General features: G+C 40.2%; 1 protein-coding gene across 1 annotated transcript in view; it reads left to right on the top strand.

Moving 5' to 3' along the window:
* The first annotated feature begins 2440 nt into the window (after positions 1-2440).
* LOC120430391 (serine-rich adhesin for platelets) overlaps positions 2441-6000 on the top strand; it is a 56957-nt gene continuing 53397 nt past the window's right edge. The window contains exon 1 of the mRNA XM_052709448.1: positions 2441-3140. The gene's annotated coding sequence lies outside the window, so the exon portion shown is untranslated. The remainder of the gene's footprint in view (positions 3141-6000) is intronic.

Here is a 6000-nt window from a genome sequence, read left to right as displayed (position 1 = left end):
TTAAATAGAATTTTAAGTCAATTGTCTATGTGTTTAGTCAATTCACCGATAAAATCAAAACAATATTGAAAAGTATAACTTTTCGTCACAAGTGCTGACAAGTTCAACTTTTCAGCACCTATGTAAGTTATTAGTTATTCAGTAAGATTTAGTTTTGAAATTTGTTAGTTTATTTTGGATCAAATGTAAATTTCCGACTAGTTCCTTCCTTGACTTGAACTAACAAGTTATCGTACCCAATAAAACAACAAATTACAAATTAAAACGTTACTTAATCCACCGATGGTGGTTGGTGCCTTCCTCACAATTATGTACATATTTGTTTCTGTAGTAAGATTGTCAAACCTACAAATTTTATCTAAATTTTACTTCTTACAACATATCTACATGGAGTATGGGGTCTAGAATCCCAAAAATCATTGGACGTAATATTAGAACAACACCTACGGGGCTGTTCATGAAAATTGTTCACTTTCAATAGTTATATTACTGTAAAGTTTTTTAAGCCTTAAGGCAGTAAAAAATATAACTGTTCATTTTTCCCGGGAGTTTCAAATCAACAAAATCCCGGGAGAAAGATCTCCGGATAGATCCGAACAACTTTTTCATCAAAATATTTGAGATCCGGCCTCTGAAATGTGTACAAATGACACTTAGGTGCTCATAACTTTTGATAGGGTTATCAGATCTTCAATTTTTTGTGCTTGTTGGAAAGGTCTTTTGATTACCTATCCAACGAAGGGTCGCATGATAGATCCGAACAACTTTTTCATCAAAATATTTGAGATCCGGCCTCTGAAATGTGCACAAATGACACTTAGGCGCTCATAACTTTTGATAGGGTTATCAGATCTTCAATCTTTTGGGCTTGTTGGAAAAGTCTTTTGATTACCTATCCAACGATGGGTCGCATGATAGATCCGGACAACTTTTTCATCAACATATTTGAGATCCGGCCTCTAAAATGTGTACAAATGAAACTAAAGTGCTCATAACTTTTGATAGGGTTATCAGATCTTCAATCTTTTGGGCTTGTTGGAAAGGTCTTTTGATTATCTATCCAACGATGGGTCGCATGATAGATCCGGACAACTTTTTCATCAAAATATTTGAGATCCGGCCTCTGAAATGTGCACAAATGACACTTAGGCGCTCATAACATTTGATAGGGTTATCAGATCTTCAATATTTTGGGCTTGTTGGAAAAGTCTTTTGATTACCTATCCAACGATGAGTCGCATGATAGATCCGGACAACTTTTTCATCAACATATTTGAGATCCGGCCTCTAAAATGTGTACAAATGAAACTAAAGTGCTCATAACTTTTGATAGGGTTATCAGATCTTCAATCTTTTGGGCTTGTTGGAAAGGTCTTTTGATTATCTATCCAACGATGGGTCGCATGATAGATCCGGACAACTTTTTCATCAACATATTTGAGATCCGGCCTCTAAAATGTGTACAAATGACACTTAGGTGCTCATAACTTTTGATAGGGTTATCAGATCTTCAATGTTTTGGGCTCATTAGAAAGGTCTTTCAAATACCTTTCTAAAAATGTATGATCAGACGGGTTTTCTTACATAAACCACCCTTTTTACAATCTTTCAAACTTTAGCCAGAATCGTTTTTTTAGCATAACTTTTGAAATACTTAACAAAACATCATAATAGTTAATATAGGTCTTGTGGGACCCTAAGACGGATCGAATGAGACCAGAACGCCCCAAATCGGTTCAGCCAGTCCGGAGATAATCGAGTGCATTTTTTTCGGTGCACGGACTTACAGACATACACACGCACAGACATTTGCTCAGAATTTGATTCTGAGTCGATAGGTATACGTGAAGGTAGGTCTACGAGGTCGAATTAAGAAGTTCATTTTTCGAGTGATTTTATAGCCTTTCCTCAGTAAGGTGAGGAAGGCAAAAATAAATAAATTAGTTTCACAAAGTGATTGGAAAATACTTTTTTTCATCGTTATTTCGAACAAATTTTCCAAGTTTGTGACGAAACATCCCACAGTTCGTGTCAAGTTCTCTCACTGTTGTTGTTTTATTGCCTCCCGCCATCGCGTGTGTCGCCTCGATTAACACTTCTTTCTCTCTCCACTTTTGTTCGTTCGCTCTCGCGCTTCCTCTCTCACTTGAATTTCCCCCAACGAAATATTTACGACGGGGATGATGTTTTGCTTTCTTCCCTTTCCCACCCGTCCTCTGTCCTCCTCGTGCGCATTCGTCTCTTCTCTTTGAAAATGTTGTTCACCGAAAAAAATACGCCACGCCACGCATGTGTTGATTCTCTCGCTCTCATTTTTCTCGTGTGCAGAGAGAGAGATTCTCTCTCGCGTTCGTTCTGTTTTCGTTTTGAACCAGCTGCTGCGCGGCGACACTCGCTACAGTCGTTGCAGCGATTCACGGCTCATTCCGTGTTGGTTCGGTTTCCGGAGTGGTCGAGAATTTTTCCGCGCATAATCCGTTGATGTGACTTGCTGTGACTCTGTGTGTGAGTGCTGGTGTGTGTGTGTGCACAAAGAGTGCATCTCGCTCTTTAATATCTGTTGCAATCGCCCGCTCATCAAGGGATCGCGTTGTTGCATTTTTCGTTCGTTCTGCTTCGTAATTTATACCTTTTTTACGTTACTTTTTTTTTCTGTTTGTTAATATAAGTGTGTGGTAAATTTAGCGTGAGTGTGCGCGCGCGGTAACAGAAATTTACAACAGAATCCACGAGATACACAAAAAAAAATCTTCGGAAAAAGTGGAAGTGAATTCGGCGAGTGCGCGCGTGAAAGCTTGTGTTTTCTTCTACTTTCGTGAGTGAAAAATTTAAATTTAGTATTTCCCGAACTCGGAACTTGGACCTAGGGCGAGGTGCGGGTACAACGGGTATTTTTCGCTGTGAAAGGTGACTCTATACTAGATCGCACCGTCGAGAAGAGAGATAGATAGGAAAGAGCGCGCGCGTGGAAGCTGATGTGGAAGCTCCCCAGGTTCGGACAAGTTTCGAAGAAGTGGAAGCCAAGCCTAGAGACCAAAGGAAACAGTCCGTTCTAGGCAGTGTAGCCATCGGCAGTGTAGTTGAGCAGCGAATCTCGAAGCAGCAAAACTGTGTGTGGTGCACAGAGTACGTGCAGAAATGTAAGTACAATTTCTGTTGAATCGTTGCGCAAAATTGGTTGAAGGTGGATGGGAAGTTGAAAAATTTCAATACCATTTCGAGCTGGGGAGACCTTAGCAGGCTCTGCGCGAGGTTGTATTTGTAGCTAGCTGTGATGATTTTGCAGCCGACGATACTGCCACATCTAGCCATGGCCATGATGTGTGTGCCAACCGAACGAACAACGTGAGCACATGACATGTGGTGGTGGTGTCACTGTGTACACGCGTCTGTGTGCATGTCATGTGCGCACAAAAAAAACGAGCCAGACTACTTCGATCGGAAGTCCCGGGCAAGCTCTCTAGAGTGTTCCGAAGTCGCTTCCGGGGGAACAAAGGGAGTGTTTTAAAGGAACCAATTTGGCCCGAGCCGTATCAACAGAAGCTTGTCAGGGTCAATCATATACCATGTAAAGGACTCCGGACTAGTGAAACCATCAATCGTTGAAAAAGCACAAATTTTCTGTAGTCCAATTTAAAAAATGAATCATCAGCGATTTACGCGAAGCTGAACCGGTTCCATCGGCGTCCGCCCAAAAGTTGAAAAAGCCACTTCATCAAAAAAAAAAAAAACTTCAAGTAATAACACACATTCACGACTGGAAAGTGCTGAACAAAGCCGATGAAACGCCACACAAACCGATTGGGCCGATGATGATGGTGGTTGTGGTGCCACAGAGAACGCACTGCGTATTATCGTCATCAAATCCCGGAAAGTGGCCGTGGCAGTTTCTGGCCAATACCTCCATCCCATCAATCCCGAGAAGCTGAAGCACTTTGGGGCCGGCCAGAACAAGGGAAAGAGCAAAAGAGAGTGTGGTAAATATTTGTTATTATAATATAGTTTCCTGGCCTGGTTCTGCTGGCCCGATGCTGCCTTCGCCCATCCATCTATATACACAATCCCGTTCCGAGGTGATTTGTGCGTACGAAGACTGGCCACACCGACCCTGCTGTATACGCACATTCCGGTATACGCGTTAGCTGCTGGCAGTGTACGCGTGAGCTTACGTGTCGATCACCACCACCTTCTACGCACCGTATAAAGTTGGATTATTACTCATGGAGGAGCAGTCCAGCACTGATTCAATTTCAGTAGAGTGATGTGTTGCTCAAATTTTCAAGCAAAAATATGGTAGAGGACAGACTTAGATTCGAAAAATAAATTCTTTCCTTAACCCACCTTCGTACCAACAAACCTTTCCCTCACGAGATTCAAGCTGACGACTACTAGATTGCGAGTCCAAGCGCTAATCATCTGACCCATCTTACAATTGTTTAGATGATCAATAACATATTCATTAAAATCTCTATAAGTTTATATTTTTATTCGATTGTGAGCTCATAACTTAATACAGGGTTGAAATTCTATGTAATATTACACCCTGGAATATGTAGCTTATCAGTATGGGAAACGTACTTGGCCGAAAAGTCAAGCTCATATATGCGTTTATCCTTCCCAATCTTCATCGGCCTGATAGCCGAGCGGGCTAAGGCGCCAGTCCTTACTGTTGGTGCAGGGTTCAAATTCCGTCGGCTGCAACTTTTTTTGTGGTTACAAAAATTGTACATGCAACGTGTAATATTAAGTGTCTTTTTTGACGAAGGTGATGTGCATGCTTTTGCATGCGATTTTACCATCGAATTTTTTGCTGTGTATGCGAAGAAGGCAAACTTCACTAATACTGTCTATACTGCTCGAAGCAACAATCAAAAACCAAGAATCTGACTAGGCAGATTCGTTTAGGAAGTTGTTTTTTTCATTGTTGGAATAATCAATTGCATCAAAATGAACTTGATTACAAATTACAGCTGAAAAAAAATCCAATACACTGGTAGGTTATAAGAAATACGAAATTCTAAATTAATTATATTCTTATAAATTGAGTTTAGTTGAATTTAATGTTTTTGATTTCTACAATAAATAATAAACCTTGTATTTCCAACTGACAAACTTCCAAGTGTCATCTGTTTCAAGTAGGACACTGTGTGTCCGGCTTGGTGTCGCTCCAGGTCTTTCTATACATAGCGTCAGCATATACACGATGTTCCGACGAGTGTGCATGTGAAAGCATAATTCGCCAAGCACATAGCCCGCGAGCATACCTATTGCTGCACACACCCTTGACTGGTCGTTCACACGCACACTCCACTCGGTAGAGGCACATTGTTATCGCCAACAGCCGGGCACTACTGGGCTGGGAGCCGACAAACGGTCCCCGGCTACAAACACTGATCTGGCTTCCTCTTCAATGTGATGGGACGTTTCGCCGAAATGTTTTGTAGGAGTAGAATGTTGAAAAATGAGTCAAGTTATCAGAAGTTTCCATTCATTGTTTTATTGTTAATTGTTGAAATTTAAATTTATCGTTGCTATATTACAAGACATTTGAAATACCTTTCGATCTAAAAATGAAAAGAAAATAAGATAACCTTATTTAAAGTTATGAGCACTTAAATGATATTTGAGTATTTTTTATAAGTCAAATCTAAGATATTTGTTGGAAATGATGCCAACATGCGACACTTCGCTTCATTGAATTCGATTATTTGATGTTGACTCTATGTTGATTTTTGTGCAATAAGATGTAATTAAAAGAACATAAAATTATGATTGTCGAATGTTTTTTAAAGGACACCAATAATATTTAAAGTAGAATGTTAAAACTGTGTTGAAATGTTGTCAATTTTAAATCAATAAGATTTTTTCTGCGACTTTTATTATTAACTTTCTGAAAGTCATAAAATTCTTGTAAAATCGTGAGTGTGTGTTAGTGTGCTCCGTACAATCCCACGTACCGAGCACCCTTCACGCGGTCGACCCGTCTTGTGTCCTCTGACG

This window comes from Culex pipiens, chromosome 3 (genome assembly GCF_016801865.2).
Source record: "Culex pipiens pallens isolate TS chromosome 3, TS_CPP_V2, whole genome shotgun sequence".
Classification (NCBI taxonomy): Eukaryota; Metazoa; Arthropoda; class Insecta; order Diptera; family Culicidae; genus Culex; species Culex pipiens.
Note: the sequence above shows the minus strand (reverse complement) of the source record. Positions and strands in the feature narration are given on the sequence as shown.